General features: G+C 46.2%; 5 non-coding genes across 5 annotated transcripts; all 5 read left to right on the top strand.

Annotated features, from left to right (window-relative positions):
* The first annotated feature begins 20,154 nt into the window (after positions 1–20,154).
* LOC140306114 (U2 spliceosomal RNA) lies at positions 20,155–20,345 on the top strand. Its single transcript, XR_011915473.1, has one exon. It is a non-coding gene; the product is annotated as a U2 spliceosomal RNA (small nuclear RNA).
* A 388-nt stretch (positions 20,346–20,733) lies between these two features.
* Positions 20,734–20,847, top strand: LOC140306354 (U5 spliceosomal RNA). The gene has a single exon (XR_011915671.1). It is a non-coding gene; the product is annotated as a U5 spliceosomal RNA (small nuclear RNA).
* Positions 20,848–21,122: 275 nt separating this feature from the next.
* Positions 21,123–21,313, top strand: LOC140306251 (U2 spliceosomal RNA). Its single transcript, XR_011915577.1, has one exon. It is a non-coding gene; the product is annotated as a U2 spliceosomal RNA (small nuclear RNA).
* A 411-nt stretch (positions 21,314–21,724) lies between these two features.
* LOC140306322 (U5 spliceosomal RNA) lies at positions 21,725–21,838 on the top strand. The gene has a single exon (XR_011915641.1). It is a non-coding gene; the product is annotated as a U5 spliceosomal RNA (small nuclear RNA).
* Positions 21,839–22,113: 275 nt separating this feature from the next.
* Positions 22,114–22,301, top strand: LOC140306213 (U2 spliceosomal RNA). Its single transcript, XR_011915562.1, has one exon. It is a non-coding gene; the product is annotated as a U2 spliceosomal RNA (small nuclear RNA).
* Positions 22,302–23,979: the final 1,678 nt, after the last annotated feature.

Genomic DNA, 23,979 nt, shown 5'->3' on the forward strand with positions numbered 1-23,979 from the left:
TTTATTTCTGTTTACAATATATGACATGAACTGAACTGAACCGGACCGGGGGACAAGGAAAGAAGAAGAGGAAAGAAGAGGAAACAGAACAAAAATAGAAACAAAAACCAGACAACCAGCTGCTACACCTGTAAAAAACAAAACAGACAACAATCCATGGCCTATGAGGGGAATCCAGCCTTAGCGCCACCAGGAGCACCTGAAAGCAGACAGGCAGAGAAAAAACAAACACACAAACAAACAAAAACAAGCACAAGAAGCGGCAATCGCATACAACACAGCTGTGGATATAGATGACCTGAGACGACATGATAATACATCAACTGCTTAGTGACCATGCTACTGGACTAATGAATGTGTGTGTGTGTGTGTGAGAACATGCAACACCCATGGCACAGGACCTACATGATAACCGTGCTTAGTTATGAGTGTATAAGCGTACAGGGCCACAATCCACAGCCCCCCCCCCCAAGCAATCAGAAGCAGGCAGAGAGGGCCACAAGACCCAGGCCGCCAGCAGCCCCCACAGAGCACAGAACCCAGGCAGCCCACTGCAGGGGCAACCACGCATCCACCCAGAAGACTGCAGAGGAAGCCCCCGGAAAGAGCCCCCATAAGCATAGAGCAGAGGCACTCCGGGAACCAGGGGTAACAGCCCACCGACCCCGCCAGGCCCCAGCCGCCCAGACATGGGCCGTGCACTGGACCTGGGCCCCAGGAGCCCGAGCGCCCCCAAACCCCCCGGCAGAGGCCCCACCCAATACCCAGGAGGGCCAAGCGCCCCAGACAGCCACAAAGTGGGTCAGCGCCTGCCCCAGCGCCCCTGGCCAAGTGCCCTGGGAGTCAAGACGTGCCCACAGGTGGGTGAAGTCGCGAGCAGTGGGGAGAGGCAACGCTGATGCCCCATCGGGAGAAACACAGGCAGGCCAGGCGACAGCAAGTCCCAGATCCAGGCCCAATCATTACCACACACACTTTCACGTCCCATACATCCACACATCCACACATCCTACCTCCCTTGACTCTGCTGGGGTGTAGTGCAGCGGGCACACCAGGAGGCCAGCAACCCCCCAGCGACCACAGACCCCGAACCAGCAGAACAATTAATTAATCCTCCTGGCCCCTCCTGCCCCGAGCAGACACCAGGAAGCAGGGGTTTGCGAAGAAGACCCCTCCCCTCACCCTTCTGGCTCTTCAATATTTTCTAATAGTGAGCAATTAAAATTGAGGGGCAGCCAAACTTGTAGAACTGGGAGCGCGGCACTCTGGGTAGCCTACATACCCAAAGAGCCCCGCCCACCAGATGCCACTCAGTGTAACCACCCCCCAAGACCTAATGTGTGTGTGTGAGTGTGTTTGATAAGTACTAATGTCTAAGGTGTAATTAAAACAGGGGCAGGGAACTGCAGAGTGCAACCAAAGGGGACCACCTACGTGGCCCCATCCACTGCACCCCACCGAACACACACGCCCCCAAAACCCTTCATGTGTGAGTGTGTGCTGTGTACAGGAGCCAGAAGGGAGAGGGGTATGGGGATATATAACGGGGGAGCTACTCTCCCCCAGAGAGGGCAGCCAGGGACTGGCTGCAATAGGCATCCCCGCTACCTGGGAGCCAACAATGGGCAGGAGGGCCTGATGTCCACCAGGCTCGGGGCCTGCAGCGACCATATTCCGGGAGCTACTGTACCCCCAGAAGGTACCCATCCCGCCCCACCCCACTCAACCCAACCCCACCCAGGAGGACCTCTACAAAAAACAAACAAATAACATAAAAAAAACAAACAAACAAACCACCCGGTCACACCAGTTGCAGCAGCCCGGGCCTGAGACCCACCATCACCCAGCAACCCACCACCACCACTATGTGATAAAACTAATCAGAGGGGACCAGAGAGAATGAAATTCAGCCAATTGATGTTTTGAGGAGGCAGACATTGTTTCCATGCTAATATAATCTAAAAGAAAATTTCTAAACTGGTTAATACACAGATTGTTCTTCGCTTTCCAGTTCATGAGAATAGTTTTCTTTGCGATACATAACACTGTGACAACCATGTGTGCTGAGTTAATTTCCATGTTGATGTTGTCTAAGTCACCCAGTATGCACAGTGTGGGGCATGCAGGGATGCTACACTTTAGCCATGTTGATAGGTCCTCACAGACTTCAAGCCAGAACTTCTGGACAGGCGCAGAAAAACCACAAAGCGTGTGCATAATCATCAGGTGTGTTATCTGTGCAATGTGAGCAGATGTTTGAGTGTGTTAGACCTATCCTGAACATCCTTTGTCCTGTATAGTGTGTTCTATGAAGGATTTTGTATTGTATGAGCTGTAAATTAGGATTTCGAGTCTTTATGAAGGTGTTCAAACATATTTGTGGTTAGAAGCTATGACCAGAACTGATGGATAAATCTGCCTCCCATTTTGAGGACGGAAGAGACATTGTGTCATCTATCTTAGACAATAATTTATATATTTTTGATAGTAGTTTTGGGGTACAGATGCTTAGAAATTCTGCTACCCTAGTCGGGGGTTGTAAGTCTGGTTGGTGGAGGATATATCCATCCATCCATCATCTGCCGCTTATCCGGGGGTCGGGTCGCGGGGGCAGCAGCTTGAGCAGAGAAACCCAGACGTCTCTGTCCCCGGCCACTTCCTCCAGCTCTTCCGGGGGGACCCCGAGGCGTTCCCAGGCCAGCCGAGAGACATAGTCTCTCCAACGTGTCCTGGGTCTCCCCCGGGGTCTCCTCCCAGTGGGACGTGCCCGGAACACCTCCCCAGGGAGGCGCCCAGGGGGCATCCTAACCAGATGCCCGAGCCACCTCATCTGACTCCTCTCAATGCGGAGGAGCAGCGGTTCTACTCCGAGCCCCTCCCGGATGACTGAGCTTCTCACCCTATCTCTAAGGGAGAGCCCAGACACCCTGCGGAGGAAACCCATTTCGGCCGCTTGTATTCGCGATCTTGTTTTTTCTGTCACTACCCACAACTCGTGACCATAGGTGAGGATGGGAACGTAGATTGACCAGTAAGTAGAGAGCTTCGCCTTCTGGCTCAGCTCCCTCTTCACAACGACGGGTCGGTGCAGAGCCTGCAACACTGCAGGCGCCGCACCGATCCGCCCGTCAATCTCCCGCTCCATTCGTCCGTCACTCGTGAACAAGACCCCGAGATACTTGAACTCCTCCTCTTGGGGAAGGATCTCATTCCCGACCCGGAGAGAGCATTCCACCCTTTTCCGGCTGAGAACCATAGTCTCGGATTTGGAGGTGCTGATTCTCATCCCAGCCGCTTCACACTCGGCTGCGAATCACTCCAGTGAGAGCTGAAGGTCACGGCCTGACGACGCTAACAGAACCACATCATCTGCAAAAAGCAGAGACCCGATTCTGAGGTCGCCAAATGGGACACCCTCAACGCCCTGGCTCCGCCTAGAAATTCTGTCCATAAAAGTTAGGAACAGAATCGGTGACAAAGGGCAGCCCTGACGGAGTCCAACTCTCACCGGAAACGTATCCGACTTACTGCCGGCAATGCGGACCAAACTCTGGCACCGGTCATACAGAGACCGAACGGCCCCTATCAAGGGGTCCGGCACTCCATATTCCCGGAGCACCCCCCACAGGACTCCACGAGGGACACGGTCGAACGCTTTCTCCAAGTCCACAAAACACATGTAGACTGGTTGGGCGAACTCCCATGCACCCTCCAGGATCCTGCCGAGGGTATAGAGCTGGTCCACTGTTCCACGGCCAGGACGAAAGCCACACTGCATCTCCTGAATCCGAGGCTCGATTATCCGACGGATCCTCCTCTCCAATACCCCCGAATAGACCTTACCAGGGAGGCTGAGGAGTGTGATACCCCTATAGTTGGAACACACCCTCCGGTCCCCCTTTTTAAAGAGGGGGACCACCACCCCAATCTGCCAGTCCAGAGGCACTGTCCCCGATGTCAACGCGATACTGCAGAGGCGTGTCAGCCAAGACAGCCCTACAACATCCAGAGCCTTGAGAAACTCAGGACGGACCTCATCCACCCCCGGGGCCTTGCCACCGAGGAGCTTTTTAACCACCTCGGCAACCTCAGCCCCAGAAATGGGAGGCCCCGTCTCCGAGCTCTCCGACTCTGCCTCTTCCGAGCACGTGTTGGTAGGATTGAGGAGTTCCTCGAAGTACTCCCCCCACCGACTCACAACATCCCTAGTTGAGGTCAGCAAAGCCCCGTCCCCACTGTAAACAGTGTTGACTGTGAGCCGCTTCCCCCCCCCTGAGACGCCGGATGGTGGACCAGAATCTTTTCGAGGCCGTCCGGAAATCGTTCTCCATGGTCTCACCGAACTCCTCCCAGGCCCGAGTTTTTGCCTCACAACCGCCGACGCCGTGGCCCGTCTGGCCCGTCGGTACCTATCAGCTTCTTCCAGGGTCCCACTGGCCAAAAAGGCCCGATAGGACTCCTTCTTCAGCTTGACGGCTTCCCTCACCACTGGTGTCCACCAGCAGGTTCGAGGGTTGCCGCCACGACAGGCACCGACCACCTTACGGCCACAACTCCGACCAGCTGCCTCGGCAATGGAGTCACGGAACATGGCCCATTCGGACTCAATGTCCCCCACCTCAAATATGGTTGAAGCTCTGCCGGAGGTGGAAGTTAAAGCTCCTTCTGACGGGGGATTCTGACAAACGCGCCCAGCAGACCCTCACAATACGTTTGGGCCTGCCAGGTCTGATCGGCATCCTCCCCCACCAGCGGAGCCAACTCACCACCAGGTGGTGATCAGTTGACAGCTCCGCCCCTCTCTTCACCCAGTGTCCAGGACATACGGCCGCAAGTCCGATGATACAACCACAAAGTCGATCATCGAACTGCGGCCAAGGGTGTCCTGGTGCCAAGTGCACATATGGACACCCTTATGCCTGAACATGGTGTTCGTTATGGACAGTCTATGACTGGCACAGAAGTCCAACAACATAACACCACTCTGATTCAGATCGGGGGGGCCGTTCCTCCCAATCACACCCCTCCAGGTCTCACTGTCATTGCCCACGTGAGCATTGAAGTCCCCCAGCAGAATGAGGGAGTCTCCGGTAGGAGCATTCTCCAGTGCCTCCCCCAGAGACTCCAAAAAGGGTAGGTACTCTGAACTGCTGTTTGGCGCATAGGCACAAACAACAGTCAGGACTCGTCCCCCCACCCAAAGGCGGAGGGAGGCTACCCTCTCGTTCACTGGGGTAAACCCCAATGTACTGGCACACAGCCGGGGGGCAATAAGTATGCCCACACCTGCTCTGCGCCTCTCACCACGGGCAACTCCAGAGTGGAAGAGAGTCCAACCCCTCTCAAGAGTACTGGTTCCAGATCCCAAGCCGTGCGTCGAGGTGAGTCCGACTATATCTAACGGTCTGATGAAGTTTCAACAATAAACAACAAACTTTGTATTATGAGAAAGAACCAGACTCATTCTTCAGGAATCCGAAAATAAGCTCTATTTTACGAGTTATGCACGAATTCGGATTCTCCTATAAAACGAATTCCTTAACTCAAACCATGTTAAGACTGCTTTGTCCTTCATATTTATTCATGTCTAATCAAGTTTCAATGATAAACAACGTTGTACTTTGTAGAATGAGAAAGAACTTCTTCAGCAATAAGCATCTCTCGACAAATGACGAAATACAGATTTTGCTATAAAATGAATTGCTATCAGCCTGACTTAAAACTGTTTGTCTTCCTTATTTATCCACTTCAAATCAAGTTTCAACAATTAAAAAAATTTTGTAGTTTGAGAAAGAACAACTTAATCTTGAGCAATCAGTATAAAAAGAGGGTAAGCAAAGGTGCGAATGTCAAACCATACATGATCAAAACAGGGAGCGGAGGTGTTTGGCTGAGACAAGGTGTGAATGTCCACCCATAATTAATGAAAAGCGGGCAACAAGTAGGTTCGAATGCCCAACCATACATCATCAAAAGCAGGAGTGGATATGTTCGGCTACAAGAAGGTTTGAACGTCTGACCATAGTTTGTAAAAAGCGGGTAAGAAAAGGTTTGAATGCCCGAACATACACCATCAAAGGAGGGAGCGGAGGTGTTCCGCTGTAAGAAGGTGTGAATGTCCGACCATAGTTGGTAAAAAACGGGTAAGAAAAGGTTAAAATACCCGACTGTACACAATCAGTAGCGGGTGCGGAGTTGTTCGGCTACTAAAAGGTGTGAAAGTCCGACCATGGTTTGTAAAAAGCGGGTAAGAAAAGGTGCGAATGCCCGAAAATGTATGATCAAAAGAGGGAGCGGAGGTGTTTGGCTGCAAGAAGGTGTGAATGTACACCCATAATTACTGAAAAATGGGTAAGAAAAGGTGCGAATGCCCAACTATACATAATCAAAAGCAGGAGTGGATGTGTTCGGCTCCAAGAAGGGTTGAATGTCTGACCATAGTTTGTAAAAAGCAGGTAAGAAAAGGTTTGACTGCCCGAACATACACCATCAAAAGAGGGAGCGGAGGTGTTCCGCTGTAAGAAGGTGTGAATGTCCGACCATAGTTGGTAAAAAGCGGGTAAGAAAAGGTTAAAATACCCGACTGTACACAATCAATAGCGGGAGCGGAGTTGTTCGGCTACTAAAAGATGTGAAAGTCCGACTATGGTTTGTAAAAAGCGGGTAAGAAAAGGTGCTAATGCCCGACAATGTATGATCAAAAGAGGGAGCGGAGGTGTTCGGCTGCAAGAAGGTCTGAATGTCCAACCATAATTTGTAAAAACCGGGAAGGAAAGGCTCGAAAGCCCGACTATACACCATAAAAAGCGGGAGCAGAGTGGTTCAGCTGCAAGAAGGTCTGAATGTCCATCAATAATTGCTTTAAAACATGAAAGAAAATTTTCGAATATCATCCGCACATGATCATAAGAAGGAGAGGAGGTGTTCAGCTGCAAGAAGGTGTGAATGTCCACCCATAATTCCTGAAAAATGGGTAAAAAAAGGTGCGAATGCCCAACCATACATTATCAAAAGCAGGTGTGAATGTCAGATCATAATTTGCAAAAAGCTGATGAGAAAGGGTGAGAATGCCCGACTATACACCATCAAATGCGGGAGCGGAGGTGTTCGGCTCTGAGTAGGTGTGAATGTCCGACCATAATTGCTGAAAAATGTGTTAGAAAAGGAAAGAATGCCGGACCATACATCATCAAAAGCGAGAGAGGTGGTGTTCGGCTGCAAAAAGGTGTAAATGTTCGACTAAAGTTTGTAAAAAGCGGGTAAGACATGGTGCGAATGCCTGACAAGGTATGATCAAAAGCAGGAGCGGAGGTGTTCAGCTGCAAGAAGGTCTAAATGTCCATCAATAATTGCTAGAAAACATGAAAGAAAATTTTCGAAAATCAAACCGCACATGATCATAAGTGGGAGAGGAGGTGTTCAGCTGCAAGAAGGTGTGAATGTCCACCCATTATTCCTGACAAATGGGTAAAAAAAAGGTGCGAATGCCCAACCATACATCATCAAAAGCAGGAGTGGATGTGTTCGGCTACAAGAAGGTGTGAACGTCCAACCAAAGTTTGTAAAAAGCAGTTAAGAAAAGGTTTGAATATCCAACCAAACATAATCAAAAGCGGGAGTATAGCTTTTCGACTGCAAGTAGGTGTGAATGTCAGATTATAATTTGCAAAAAGCTGATGAGAAAGGGTGAGAATGTCCGACTGCACACCATCAAATGCGGGAGCGGAGTTGTTCGGCTGTGAGTAGGTGTGAATCTCCGACCGTAATTTCTGAAAATGTGTTAGAAAAGGTAAGAATGCCGGTCCATACATCATCAAAAGCGAGAGAGGTGGTGTTCGGCTGCAAGTAGGTGTGAATGTCCAGCCATAATTACTCACAAACGGGTAAGAAAAGGTAGTATTGCCAGACCATACATGATCAAAACAGGGAGCGGAGGTGGTTCAGCTGCAAGAAGGTGTGAATGTCTCACTAAAGTTCAAATATATTAACAAAAGCGGGAGGAGAGGTCTTCGGATGAGAGTGGTTGAGAATTTCCAACCATAATCTATAAAATTCGGTGAAAAAAAGGTGTGATAGAACACTAAAAGGTGGAGCGGAAGTGTTCGGCTGCAAGAAGGTGTGAATGTCCGACTATATTTGGTGAAAAGCAGGTGAAGCAAGGTCTGAATGCCCAACCTTACATTATCAAAAGCGAGATCAGAGGTGTTTGGCTGCAAGAAGGCCATAGTTTGCCAAAAGCGGGTAAGCTGCGAATGACCAACTAAATATCAACAAAAGTGGGGGCGGAGGTCTTCGGATGCAACTGGGTGTGAACATCCCACCATACAAGTATGGTGGAGAGGAAGCTGTGAACAGCCGACCATAGTTTGCAAAAAGCGGGTGAGACAAGGTGCGAATGTCCAACCATACATGATCAAAACAGGGAGCGGAGGTGTTTGGCTGTGACAAGGTGTGAATGTCCACCCAAAATTAATGAAAACCGGGCAAAAAGTAGGTTTGAATGCCCAAGCATACATCATCAAAAGAAGGAGTGGATGTGTTCGGCTACAAGAAGGTTTCAATGTCCGAGCATAGTTTGTAAAAAGCGGGTAAGAAAAGGTTCAAATGCCCAAACATACACCATCAAAAGAGGGAGCGGAGGTGTTCCGCTGTAAGAAGGTGTGAATGTCCGACCATAGTTGGTAAAAAGTGGGTAAGAAAAGGTTAAAATACCCGACTGTACACAATCAATAGGGGGAGCGGAGTTGTTCGGCTACAAGAAGATGTGAAAGTCCAACCATGGTTTGTAAAAAGCTGGTAAGAAAAGGTTCGAATGCCCGAATATATACCATCAAAAGCGGAAGCGGAGGTGTTCGGCTGCAAGAAGGTGTGAACGTCCGACCAAAGTTTGTAAAAAGCAGTTAAGAAAAGGTTCGAATATCCAACCAAACATAATCAAAAGCGGGAGCAGAGCTGTTCGACTGCAAGTAGGTGTGAATGTCCAGCCATAATTACTCACAAAGGGGTAAGAAAAGGTAGTATTGCCAGACCATACATGATCAAAACAGGGAGCTGAGGTGGTTCAGCTGCAAGGTGTGAATGTCTGACTATAGTTTGTAAAAAGCGGGTAAGATAAGGTGCGAATGCCCGACAATGTATAATCAAAAGAGGGAGCAGAGGTTTTCGGCTACACGAAGGTTTGAATGTCCACCCATAGGTTGTAAAAAGCGGGTAAGAAAAGGTTCAAATGCCTGACTATACACCATCAAAAGCGGGAGCGGAGATGTTCCGCTGTAAGACGATGTGAATGTCCGACCATAGTTGGTAAAAAGCGCGTAAGAAAAGGTTAAAATACCCGACTGTACACAATCAATAGCGGGAGCGGAGTTGTTTGGCTACAAGAAGGTGTGAAAGTCCAACCATCGTTTGTAAAAAGCTGGTAAGAAAAGGTTCGAATGCCCGAATATATACCATCAAAAGCGGAAGCGGAGGTGTTCGGCTGCAAGAAGGTGTGAACGTCCGACCAAAGTTGGCAAAAAGCAGTAAAGAAAAGGTTCGAATATCCAAACATAATTAAAAGCGAGAGAGATTGTGTTCAGCTGCAAGTAGGTGTGAATGTCCAGCCATAATTACTCACAAACGGGTAAGAAAAGGTAGTATTGCCAGACCATACATGATCAAAACAGGGAGCGGAGGTGGTTCAGCTGTAAGAAGGTGTGAATGTCTCACTAAAGTTCAAATATATTAACAAAAGCGGGAGGAGAGGTCTTCGGATGAGAGTGGTTGAGAATTTCCAACCATAATCTATAAAATTCGGTGAAAAAAAGGTGTGATAGACCACTAAAAGGTGGAGCGGAAGTGTTCGGCTCAAGAAGGTGTGAATGTCCGACTATATTTGGTGAAAAGCAGGTGAAGCAAGGTCTGAATGCCCAACCTTACATTATCAAAAGCGAGATCAGAGGTGTTTGGCTGCAAGAAGGCCATAGTTTGCCAAAAGCGGGTAAGCTGCGAATGACCAACTAAATATCAACAAAAGTGGGGGCGGAGGTCTTCGGATGCAACTGGGTGTGAACATCCCACCATACAAGTATGGTGGAGAGGAAGCTGTGAACAGCCGACCATAGTTTGCAAAAAGCGGGTGAGACAAGGTGCGAATGTCCAACCATACATGATCAAAACAGGGAGCGGAGGTGTTTGGCTGTGACAAGGTGTGAATGTCCACCCAAAATTAATGAAAACCGGGCAAAAAGTAGGTTTGAATGCCCAAGCATACATCATCAAAAGAAGGAGTGGATGTGTTCGGCTACAAGAAGGTTTCAATGTCCGAGCATAGTTTGTAAAAAGCGGGTAAGAAAAGGTTCGAATGCCCAAACATACACCATCAAAAGAGGGAGCGGAGGTGTTCCGCTGTAAGAAGGTGTGAATGTCCGACCATAGTTGGTAAAAAGTGGGTAAGAAAAGGTTAAAATACCCGACTGTACACAATCAATAGGGGGAGCGGAGTTGTTCGGCTACAAGAAGATGTGAAAGTCCAACCATGGTTTGTAAAAAGCTGGTAAGAAAAGGTTCGAATGCCCGAATATATACCATCAAAAGCGGAAGCGGAGGTGTTCGGCTGCAAGAAGGTGTGAACGTCCGACCAAAGTTTGTAAAAAGCAGTTAAGAAAAGGTTCAAATATCCAACCAAACATAATCAAAAGCGTTGCAATTATGAAATCCCAAAAATGAAAGAAAATTTTCGAATATCAAACCGCACATGATCATAAGCGGGAGAGGAGGTGTTCAGCTGCAGGAAGGTTTGAATGTCCACCCATAATTCCTGAAAAATGGGTGAAAAAAAAGGTAAGAATGCCCAACCATACATCATCAAAAGCAGGTGTGAATGTTAGATCATAATTTGCAAAAAGCTGATGAGAAAGGGTGAGAATGCCCGACTATACACCTTCAAATGCAGGAGCGGAGGTGTTCGGCTGTAAGGAGGTGTGAATCTCCGACCATAATTGCTGAAAAATGTGTTAGAAAAGGTAAGAATGCCGGAGCATACATCATCAAGAGCGGGAGAGGTGGTGTTCGGCTGCAAGTAGGTGTGAATGTCCAGCCATAATTACTCACAAACGGGTAAGAAAAGGTAGTATTGCCAGACCATACATGATCAAAACAGGGAGCGGAGGTGGTTTGGCTGAGAGAAGGTGTGAATGTCCGACTAAAGTTCAAATATATTAACAAAAGCGGGAGGAGAGGTCTTCGGATGAGAGTGGTTGAGAATTTCCAACCATAATCTATAAAATGCGGTGAAAAAAAAGGTGTGATAGAACACTAAAAGGTGGAGCGGAAGTGTTCGGCTGCAAGAAGGTGTGAATGTCCGACTATATTTGGTGAAAAGCAGGTGAAGCAAGGTCTGAATGCCCAACCTTACATCATGAAAAGCGAGATCAGAGGTGTTTGGCTGAGAGAAGGCCACAGTTTGCGATGCAATAATTAAAGGCCTCATGCCAGATGTCGCCACTGAAGTAAAGAACATTTACGTGGGATGGTGTGAGGGTCCTCGTTTGGCTGACGTTCGCCGATATGCTCGCCATGCTCAGAACCAAGTTGAGACGCGTAAGACAACCAAAAGGGACAAGTGTGAAAAGGAGCTGCATTTGGCAGCCATGACCATGTATTACGCAGTTGGTGTAAACAGAGGACGAGGCCGAAGTCGAAGACGTGGACGTGTGGGAGAGGAGGTCGAAATGGGCCACGCCAGAGCTATGATCCGAATATTTGTTTTTACTGTGGCCAGACTGGACACTGGAAGAAGGACTGTCCACAGCTGAAAAGTGATGAAATTGGGCAAAAGACTGACTGAGGGTGGGAGGCAGGTTCTGGACGTCACGCGGCAGCGGAGCCTCCACTAATGGGTGATAGCACAAACACACTCACACATTTTTCCTGCTCTGTGTAGTGAAGAAACGCTTGCCGACTGTGATTCACGTAGTAAAGTTTTGCATGCTATTTCCGTCCTAGAGCAAAGATATTTCTCTCAGAATATAGGAACTTATGTTCATCAGTAGTGACGTCAGGGGAGTTTGATTGTCCTCCAAAGTTAAGTGGAAACCACGTTTACTGTATGTCTGCATCAGGCCAGGTTGTGAAGGAGAAAATGACAATGCCCATTGCGTGTTGTCACTCCCGATGAGCTCTCCTTCAAACACTCATTTTTGTTATCAGAGTTGTGTCCCATTAACCTGATGGGCTGTGATCTCATGTGTAAATTAGGCATTATTTTAACTTCTACACCAGAGGGTGTTAAGGTTATGTTACAGCCTGACAAAGTTTTCACAGCAGTGCAGTTTGATTCATCGGCACTTACATATGCTTATGAGTGGAAACTTCCCAGCTCTCCTTTTTCACAACAACTAGTGGAAGAAGCAAAAGCGTTAGTTTCACCCCTTTCTGATTTCATGCAACCTACTGATTTGCACTGCACATCACACATTTCTTTGGGGCCTGACAATGACTATGAGAAGAAGTGAAAAAATATGTGCGCCTACTTTATTGGCTGTGTCGCTCACTCCAGAGCACTTCGATTTTTTTAATGTTTGTGGTACTCGCCCTCACATGTCCTTGGCCAAACGTACACACAGGCAGTGACAAGGTGTGGGAGAGTTTGTTGCTACATGTCAGAAATAAATGGAGTGGACCGTTTCACCTGCTGATCCAAATTTGATGTTTTCTGAACGATTGTCAGCATACAAAAAAACATTTTTGAGTACAATGCATTGTCAAAGAACTGTGGACTTAATTCCTATCACAGAATCACATTTTGAAGCATGTTTTTTATCTGAAACAGATTTGTCTTCGATACCCATGTTGGCTGAAGTGCCCAATGATCTTTGGGCTAAGAGCAAATATGATGTGGGGTTGATAAAAGGCTGTGAACCAGTAATTGTCACCCCTAAATCAGACTTTTGTCCATGTAAAAAACAATACCCTTTTAAGCCTGAAGCAATTAAAGGGATTAAACCTGTTTTTCAATCTTTTCAGAAAACAGGCATTATTGTTCCTTTTGAAAATTCACCTGTGCTTACTCCATTGATTCCTGTTAAAAAGATTAAAGATGCTGGCCAGCCAGATGAATGGCGTTTTGTACAGGACCTCCAAGCGGTGAATGCTGCAGTTCAGCCACATGCTCCTACTGTGCCCAACCCACACACTATTTTGTCTCAAATTACATCAGATGCACAGTTTTTCTCAGTGGTTGACTTGTCGCCAGTGCACCCTGATAGCCCATTTTGGTTTGCTTTTTAGTTTGAAGGGAGATCTTGGACTTTTACCCGGTTATGCCAGGGGTACTGTGAAAGTCCCACTATTTACAATGCTGCCCTCAAAGCTAGTCTGGATTAACTTCAATCAACCACAGGCTCTGCTCTTTTGCAGTATGTGGATGACATCCTTTTATGTAGTCCATCTAAACAACAGTGTGAAAAAGACAGTGAATCTGTTGAAACATCTTCATTCTTATGGCCATAAAGCCAGCCTTTCTAATTTACAGTTTGTACAGGACGAAGTCACCTTTTTGGGTCATGTGATTTCTAAGGATGGGCGCTCACTTTCTCCTAAACGTGTTGCTGCAGTTCAGATCATTCCTAAACCGGTTACTAAAAAACAGCTTATGTCATTCTTAGGTATAACATCTTACTGCAGGAACTTTATTCCTAACTACTCTTTTCTCGAAGCTCTCTTAGGTGCTCTTATCCATGGTAAAGGCCTCCAGTCAGCTGATCGTGTTCCATGGACTCCTGAGGCTGAATCAGCCTTTAGTCAGCTTAAGCTGGCTCTTCAAACAGCACCAACACTTGGCATTCCAGATCCTCATAAACCTTTCATACAGGCAGTTGATGAGAAGCATGGTTGTATGACATCTGTTCTTATGCAGGAACATGGGGCAGGCAAAGGCCAGTGGCTCATTTCTCAGCAAAACTGGACTCTGTGGCTGCAGGCCTGCCTGGTTGTCTTCGTGTTGTTGCAGCTGCAGAGAAAGCTGTCCTGGCCTCCCAAGATATTGTGGGCTACGCTAATTTGACTGTTTTGGTTCCTCATGCTGTTGCCATTATTCTTCTCGAGCAGAAAACTTCACATCTTTCAACTGCTCGTTGGCTCAGATACACCTCTGTGATATGCCAAATGTCACTGTTAAACGTTGTACTGTTCTGAATCCTGCTACTTTGCTTCCGACTCCTGAGGATGGGGAGCCTCATGACTGTGAAGCTGTTTTGGAACAAGTTTGTACACCCCGACCTGATCTTTTAGAGACTCCTCTTCCAAACTCTGACATGAAAAAATATGTGCGCCTACTTTATTGACTCCAGAGCACTTCGATTTTTTTAATATTTGTGGTACTCGACCTCACATTTCCTTGGCCAAACGTACACACTGGCAGTGACAAGGTGTGGGAGAGTTTGTTGCTACATGTCAGAAAGAAATGGAGTGGACTGTTTCACCTGCTGATCCAAATTTGATGTTTTCTGAACGATTGTCAGCATACAAAAAAACATTTTTGAGTACAATGCATTGTCAAAGAACTGTGGACTTAATTCCTACCACAGAATCACATTTTGAAGCATGTTTTTTATCTGAAACAGATTTGTCTTCGATACCCATGTTGGCTGAAGTGCCCAATGATCTTTGGGCTAAGAGCAAATATGATGTGGGGTTGATAAAAGGCTGTGAACCAGTAATTGTCACCCCTAAATCAGACTTTTGTCCATGTAAAAAACAATACCCTTTTAAGCCTGAAGCAATTAAAGGGATTAAACCTGTTTTTCAATCTTTTCAGAAAACAGGCATTATTGTTCCTTTTGAAAATTCACCTGTGCTTACTCCATTGATTCCTGTTAAAAAGATTAAAGATGCTGGCCAGCCAGATGAATGGCGTTTTGTACAGGACCTCCAAGCGGTGAATGCTGCAGTTCAGCCACATGCTCCTACTGTGCCCAACCCACACACTATTTTGTCTCAAATTACATCAGATGCACAGTTTTTCTCAGTGGTTGACTTGTCGCCAGTGCACCCTGATAGCCCATTTTGGTTTGCTTTTTAGTTTGAAGGGAGATCTTGGACTTTTACCCGGTTATGCCAGGGGTACTGTGAAAGTCCCACTATTTACAATGCTGCCCTCAAAGCTAGTCTGGATTAACTTCAATCAACCACAGGCTCTGCTCTTTTGCAGTATGTGGATGACATCCTTTTATGTAGTCCATCTAAACAACAGTGTGAAAAAGACAGTGAATCTGTTGAAACATCTTCATTCTTATGGCCATAAAGCCAGCCTTTCTAATTTACAGTTTGTACAGGACGAAGTCACCTTTTTGGGTCATGTGATTTCTAAGGATGGGCGCTCACTTTCTCCTAAACGTGTTGCTGCAGTTCAGATCATTCCTAAACCGGTTACTAAAAAACAGCTTATGTCATTCTTAGGTATAACATCTTACTGCAGGAACTTTATTCCTAACTACTCTTTTCTCGAAGCTCTCTTAGGTGCTCTTATCCATGGTAAAGGCCTCCAGTCAGCTGATCGTGTTCCATGGACTCCTGAGGCTGAATCAGCCTTTAGTCAGCTTAAGCTGGCTCTTCAAACAGCACCAACACTTGGCATTCCAGATCCTCATAAACCTTTCATACAGGCAGTTGATGAGAAGCATGGTTGTATGACATCTGTTCTTATGCAGGAACATGGGGCAGGCAAAGGCCAGTGGCTCATTTCTCAGCAAAACTGGACTCTGTGGCTGCAGGCCTGCCTGGTTGTCTTCGTGTTGTTGCAGCTGCAGAGAAAGCTGTCCTGGCCTCCCAAGATATTGTGGGCTACGCTAATTTGACTGTTTTGGTTCCTCATGCTGTTGCCATTATTCTTCTCGAGCAGAAAACTTCACATCTTTCAACTGCTCGTTGGCTCAGATACACCTCTGTGATATGCCAAATGTCACTGTTAAACGTTGTACTGTTCTGAATCCTGCTACTTTGCTTCCGACTCCTGAGGATGGGGAGCCTCATGACTGTGAAGCTGTTTTGGAACAAGTTTGTACACCCCGACCTGATCTTTTAGAGACTCCTCTTCCAAACTCTGACATGATTCTTTTTGTAGATGGATCAGCTTTGCGTGATCCAGCCACAGGTACTAACTGTGTTTGGTTTGCAGTATGTTCTTCACATGACACTTTGTTGTCTGGTTCTCTTCCTAAACATTTCTCTGCTCAAACTACTGAGCTTATTGCACTTACTGAAGCTTGTAAGTTGGCAGCTGGTAAGTCTGTCACTATTTACACAGATTCCAGATATGCTTTTGGTGTTGTTCATGACTTTGGTGCGCTGTGGAAACACAGGCATTTCCTTAAATCAGATGGTAAAACTATTCTGAACTCCAAGCAGGTTTCTGATCTTCTTGATGCGATCCTTTTGCCTACAGCAATCTCGGTCTGTAAGTGTGCGGCTCACACTAACTCAGACGATCCTGTTGCTTGTGGCAATGCCAGAGCTGATGCTGCAGCTAAGCAAGCAGCTAAATCTTTTCCTGTTTTCTCTTCCCTCTCTTTGCAGGCAGAAGACTCCCTCACAGATCTCCATGCTTTGCAAACTTTTGCCTCTGCAGATGAAATTTGGTCCTCTGGACGCATTTGGTCCTCTGTGGGTGCAACTCATATGGATGGTGTTTGGATGGGACCTAATGGTAAACCCTGTCTACCTAAACATTTTTTTCCTCATTTTTCAAAATTGACACATGGGTTGGACCATGTGTCAAAAGGGGGGATGCTGAATGCACTCACTGCTCAGTGGTTCACAAAAGGGTTCAGTTCATATGCGCAAAAATACTGTCAGTCATGTATGGTTTGTGCCACACATAATGTAGGAAAGGCATTACACACATCGCAAGTTGCACACCCTCCACCAGAGAAACCTTTTGAACATTTGATGATGGATTTTGTTGAACTCACACCAGCTGAAGGAAAGAAATATGCACTAGTAATAGTGGACGTGTTTAGTAAATGGGTTGAAGTTTTCCCTGCAAAACATGCAAACAGTAATGCAGTGACTAAAGCACTGCTAAACAGAAATCATTCCTAGATGGGGCATTCCAGAGAAGATCAGCAGTGATAATGGCACACATTTTGTAAACACTGCATTGACTGAGGTTGGTAAATTCCTGGGAATAACCTTGCGCACACATTGTGCTTATCATCCACAGAGTGGAGGTGCTGTGGAAAGAGAAAATGGTACATTAAAGTCCAAGTTAGCCAAATGTTGTGAAGAAACAGGTCTGCCATGGACAAAAGCATTACCTATTGTGCTTACCTACATGAGAATGAGAATCAGAGCTCAAGTGAATCTCAGCCCATTTGAAATTTTATTTGGCAGACCTCCTAACCTGGGATTGGGACCTGTAACCAGACCCCTCCCTTCCACAACTGTTTGTGATGATGCTATGTTGTCTTACTGTCGAAACCTTTCCACTGTTCTATCTCAAGTTTCACAGAAAGTAAAAGCAGCCCTTCCAGCCACAGAAAACACACCACTCCAACCAGATGACAGGTGGAGTGTTACTACTGCAAATCCTGTAGCATTTGTGCCATCAGGGTTTTTTGCTTGACCTGTTGAATAAATATAGTTATTTCTGCATTTTCATAACGTATATCAGTTAAGTCTGGCCTGGGTAAAACACTGATGGTTATTTCTGACATGCAATCATGAGGCTTTCCATCTGTGGGGTAGGTAGCGGTGTGGATGGATTAAGTGTAGCACATCTCTCGACAACAAGGTGTGGCTGTGAAAGAAGAACTGTTATGTAGGAGAGATGTCTGGTAAAGATATTTTGTTAAGTAACCATATCACAGCCACTGCATGAGGTACCTTAAGTGTTAATGGGTGAAATAACACCATTATTGTTGATGCCTGCACTGCCAATGGCTTCTGGCCATTGATTCAAAAGTACGATCTCGTCCCTTTTTCCCCCTTTCAGTGGACACTGGCCCCTAATTACCGCAATTCAGCAGGGGGTCTTTCATTAGGAGTACTGGACTCCCCCGTGCACGGTTTCAGCTCCGACCCTGGAAAGCGGAAAAAACGTTGAGATCTGGTTTGAGGACCCAATTGTTGAGAAAAGTCTCTCAATGAGACTCAGAGTTGCTGGAGTCAGTTAATGCAAATGTTTAATCTTGCAGCAAGTTCAAGAATGTGTGTGTGTATGGGTGTATGTGTGCGAACGTGTGTGAGTTTGTGTGTGTGAGAGTTTAAAGAACCTGTTATCAACAGGCAGGTCTTAACTAGTATGGCACAGGTCCAGCCTGTCTCATCTTTTTTGGAAGGTCCAGCGCTCGGCCGTAACCCTTCTGTCTGTTTGGACTCTCACATACATTCGGTTAATCATAGAAAAACGAGAACAAAACTTTTTAGCCCCTTAAATTCATAAAACAGACATGGTGCAGTTATTTCCATTCTAGAAAATAAGAGTAATCACCACCATTCCTATAAATTCTGGATATTCTAACAATCTGAATCTTTTTTAAATGTTCGATGAAGCCCTTTGCTGTTCTATTTAGAGACTCAGCTGATCATAAACCAAGTTTTGCTCTTGAACCAAGATTCTAAACTCTTCACCTTTTTCATTTCTCAGTTAGTATTCACTTTAAAACTGATTAAAAGAAAAATTAAATGAATGCGTATCAACAAATGTGGGATCTAAACTCTAGTGCTCTCTCTAAAATAATTTCCTTTCTCAATTCAGAAATGTGTGTGTGTAAGTCACAACACCCGTGACACCAAAACGGCTTTCTTTTCTCTCTTTTCTCTACACTCTGCACTGTGAGCACACACACCAAATCAGAAAGGCTTTTTTCTCTCTTTTCTACATTATGGACTGTGGGGACACAAAACCGCTCTCTCTCTTTTTTTTTTTGATTGTGTGCCAGGGCGTTGTCTCACGTATTAGATTATGCTTAAGATACGAATGGGTTTATCAGTCACATCAGAATCCATACATACTGATCCTCCCGTAATAAAATGGTCGGATCTTATCAAACACACTTTGTTTCTTGTGACAAGTCAGCGAAACAGCGTATACACGTCAAGACACTGAATCAAGTTTGCCACAAGAACTCATAAGTTTGGCAGTATTGCTCTGCCGTCAGCAATCATACACCCATTTTATTTTCATGAGACATGTGCAGGCACCTGTTCATCTACTGTTCTATCACTATGAATTAGTTTATCTATTATCAATAAGGATACTTCTACAACTACTATCAAAGTATGTCCGGACTTCTTATGTTGTCAGTTGCTATATATGAATAAGTGGGTTGCTACTGAAAAGCATTAAGCATGTCACACAGCCCAAACATATAACATTTCAGGACACACCACACAGTTAACAACCACAGTGAAGCGTGTCAAAGCCCAAACATGTAACATTCAACAGGACACTTACACAACACATTCAAATCAAACAGTCAGACAACATACAAGAACATATACCCCAGCCGGCATTGCTCCCTGCCTATTTTCCTACAACTCACTATGTGTGCGCACACCTTTATTCACAAACTCTTCAACTTATACTCTTTTACCGAATCTGCTACAGCTCGATTGGCCAAATACCCTTAGATCCTATTTCGGTGAATTTGACATCTGCCTTGTATGTAACAGATTAGCGGTTTAGCAGTTTTAATTTAGTTTGAGTGAAGGAATTCATTTTATAGCAAAATCCGAAATCGTGAAGAACTCATGAAAGTAAGCTTATTCTCGGATTCCTGAAACTTTAGATTTGCTCTTTCTTTTACTGCAAAGTACAACGTTGAGCAGCACTAATGAGTTGTTTCTATTTTTGGCAGGCTTTACCTTTGCGGATGAAGCCCTTTCTGTCTGTGCAAAAGAAATCTTGTTACTGTGCAGAGTGACTTCTCTGAGTAGAGTCGCCTTACTTGTTGCGACTGTGCCGATGTTCGAAGCTGGAGTGCAAAGTTGTTGCTTGAATGGTGCTCGCTGGAGCGTGTGGTAGTGTAAAGTTATACCATTTAAAAGGGCTGAAGAGTGCTCAGTGCAGCGGGTGGGCGGAGGTGCAAAGTGACACTATGGCCATAAAAAGAACACCGCTACAAGTGCGCATTGTGCCAGGAAGGGCCCTCGGACGGGAACCAGTGGACAGTTATCGCTTCTCGGCCTTTTGGCTAAGATCAAGTGTAGTATCTGTTATTATCAGTTTAATGTCTGATATGTCCTCTATGCGAGGACTACATATTAAATGGATTTTTATCAATAGGAGTTGAAAAAGGAGCTTACTCCGTTCACTCCAAGCATCGACCCGGTACTGCAGTGCCGCTGGGAACAGTGTGCTCTCCTCTGCTCTTGTGAAAAAGCAAACAGCGGTGCAGGATGGAAGTTTCTTTTAATCTGCTGAGAAAAGAGAGTGAATGCGAAGCAGACTTTAACACGGCTCTGGGAGCGAGCCGAGTGCGGGCTAACCGGGAGAATTGCTTGAAAGAAACGCGACACCGAATGAGCAGTCAGAACAAAGCCTCAATACGGTGTTCCCGTGTTGTTTGTGGCTGCCTTGTCTTTTGCACAGAGTAAAAGACAAGTCAGCCATCGAATAGGGCCCGATTGTTCCTACTTGGTCAGCCGAGGAGCAAGGGGGGGGAGCAAGCGTCTCAACCAAGCAAAGCTCACCATGGGGAAGGTGGCTATGCCAACTAGCCTGATGCCCTGCTCCCGCAGTGATGGATAATCGTACACTGGTTTCTCTTCATAATGTACAAGTCTTTCGCCTTTTACTAAAGACTCCCGTGGAGAGCAGCACTAATGAATTGTTCCTATTTTTGGCAGGCTTTACCTTTGCGGGTGAAGCCCTTTCTGTCTGTGCTAAAGAAATCTTGTTACTGTGCAGAGTGACTTCTCTGAGTAGAGTCGCCTTACTTGTTGCGACTGTGCCGATGTTGCTTGAATGGTGCTCGCTGGAGCGTGCGGTAGTGTAAAGTTATACCATTTAAAAGGGTTGAAGAGTGCTCAGTGCAGCGGGTGGGCGGAGGTGCAAAGTGACACTATGGCCATAAAAAGAACACCGCTACAAGTGCGCATTGTGCCAGGAAGGGCCCTCGGACGTGAACCAGTGGACAGTTATCGCTTCTCGGCCTTTTGGCTAAGATCAAGTGTAGTATCTGTTCTTATCAGTTTAATGTCTGATATGTCCTCTATGCGAGGACTACATATTAAATGGATTTTTATCAATAGGAGTTGAAAAAGGAGCTTGCTCCGTTCACTCCAAGCATCGACCCGGTACTGCAGTGCCGCTGGGAACGGTGCGCTCTCCTCTGCTCTTGTGAAAAAGCAAGCAGCGGTGCAGGATGGAAGTTTCAGGGAGCCTAAGATGAAACTTTCTTTTAATCTGCTGAGAAAAGAGAGTGAATGCGAAGCAGACTTTAACACGGCTCTGGGAGCGAGCCGAGTGCGGGCTAACCGGGAGAATTGCTTGAAAGAAACGCGACACCGAATGAGCAGTCAGAACAAAGCCTCAATACGGTGTTCCCGTGTTGTTTGTGGCTGCCTTGTCTTTGGCACAGAGTAAAAGACAAGGCAGCCATCGAATAGGGCCCGATTGTTCCAACTTGGTCAGCCGAGGAGCAAGGGGGGGGAGCAAGCGTCTCAACCAAGCAAAGCTCACCATGGGGAAGGTGGCTATGCCAACTAGCCTGATGCCCTGCTCCCGCAGTGATGGATAATCGTACTCTGGTTTCTCTTCATAACGTACAAGTCCTTCGCCTTTTACTAAAGACTTCTGTGGAGAGCAGCACTAATGAATTGTTTCTATTTTTGGCAGGCTTTACCTTTGGGGGTGAAGCCCTTTCTGTCTGTGCAAAAGAAATCTTGTTACTGTGCAGAGTGACTTCTCTGAGGAGAGTCGCCTTACTTGTTGCGACTGTGCCGATGTTGCTTGAATGGTGCTCGCTGGAGCGTGCGGTAGTGTAAAGTTATACCATTTAAAAGGGTTGAAGAGTGCTCAGTGCAGCGGGTGGGCGGAGGTGCAAAGTGACACTATGGCCATAAAACGAACACCGCTACAAGTGCGCATTGTGCCAGGAAGGGCCCTCGGACGTGAACCAGTGGACAGATATTGCTTCTCGGCCTTTTGGCTAAGATCAAGTGTAGTATCTGTTCTTATCAGTTTCATATGTGATATGTCTATGCAAGGACTACATATTAAATGGATTTTTATCAATAGGAGTTGAAAAAGGAGCTTACTCCGTTCACTCCAAGCATCGACCCGGTACTGCAGTGCCGCTGGGAACGGTGTGCTCTCCTCTGCTCTTGTGAAAAAGCAAACAGCGGTGCAGGATGGAAGTTTCTTTTAATCTGCTGAGAAAAGAGAGTGAATGCGAAGCAGACTTTAACACGGCTCTGGGAGCGAGCCGAGTGCGGGCTAACCAGGAGAATTGCTTGAAAGAAACGCGACACCGAATGAGCGGTCAGAACAAAGCCTCAATACGGTGTTCCTGTGGTGTTTTTATAAAATGCGGTGTAAAAAAAGGTGTGAATGCCCCATAGAAAACTAAAAGGTGGAGCGGAAGTGTTCGGCTGCAAGAAGGTGTGAATGTCCGACTATATTTGGTGAAAAGCAGGTGAAGCAAGGTCTGAATGCCCAACCTTACATCATCAAAAGCGAGATCAGAGGTTTTTGGCTGCAAGAAGGCCATAGTTTGCCAAAAGCGGGTAAGGTGCGAATGATCGGCTAAATATCAACAAAAGTGGGGGCGGAGGTCTTCGGATGCAAGTGGGTGTGAATATCCCACCATACAAGTATGGTGGAGAGGAAGCTGTGAATGGCCGACCATAGTTTGCAAAAAGCGGGTGAGAAAAGGTGCGAATGTCCAACCATACATGATCAAAACAGGGAGCGGAGGTGTTTGGCTGCGACAAGGTGTGAATGTCCACCCATAATTAATGAAAAGCAGGCAACAAGTAGGTTCGAATGCCCAACCATACATCATCAAAAGCAGGAGTGGATGTGTTCGGCTACAAGAAGGTTTGAATGTCCGAGCATAGTTTGTAAAAAGCGGGTAAGAAAAGGTTCGAATGCCCGAACATACACCATCAAAAGAGGGAGCGGAGGTGTTCCGCTGTAAGACGGTGTGAATGTCCGACCATAGTTGGTAAAAAGTGGGTATGAAAAGGTTCGAATGCCCAAATTCGGCTGCAAAAAACTGTGTTCGGCTGCAAAAAGGTGTGAATGTTCGACTAAATTTTGTAAAAAGCGGGTAAGACAAGGTGCGAATGCCTGACAATGTATGATCAAAAGCGGGAGCGGAGGTGTTCAGCTGCAAGAAGGTCTAAATGTCCATTTTTAATTGCTAGAAAACATGAAAGAAAATTTTCGAAAATCAATCCGCACATGATCATAAGTGGGAGAGGAGGTGTTCAGCTGCAAGAAGGTGTGAATGTCCTACCATAATTGCTGAAAAATGTGTTAGAAACGGTAAGAATGCCGGACCATACATCATCAAAAGCTAGAGAGGTGGTGTTCGGCTGCAAGTAGGTGTGAATGTCTGACTAAAGTTCAAATATATTAACAAAAGCGGGAGGAGAGGTCTTCGGATGAGTGGTTGAGAATTTCCAACCATAATCTATAAAATGCGGTGAAAAAAAAGGTGTGATAGATACCTAAAAGGTGGAGCGGAAGTGTTCGGCTGCAAGAAGGTGTGAATGTTATATATATAGTTGGTGAAAAGCAGGAAAAGCAAGGTCTGAATGCCCAATCTTACATCATCAAAAGCGAGATCAGAGGTGTTTGGCGGCAAGAAAACGGGTAAGGTGTGAATGACCGACTAAATATCAACAAAAGTGGGGGCGGAGGTCTTCGGATGCAAGTGGGTGTGAATATCCCACCATACAAGTATGGTGGAGAGGAAGCTGTGAATGGCCGACCATAGTTTGCAAAAAGCGGGTGAGAAAAGGTGCGAATGTCCAACCATACATGATCAA

This window comes from Leuresthes tenuis, unplaced genomic scaffold (genome assembly GCF_036924035.1).
Source record: "Leuresthes tenuis unplaced genomic scaffold, fLeuTen1.0.hap1 SCAF_4, whole genome shotgun sequence".
NCBI lineage: Eukaryota > Metazoa > Chordata > Actinopteri > Atheriniformes > Atherinopsidae > Leuresthes > Leuresthes tenuis.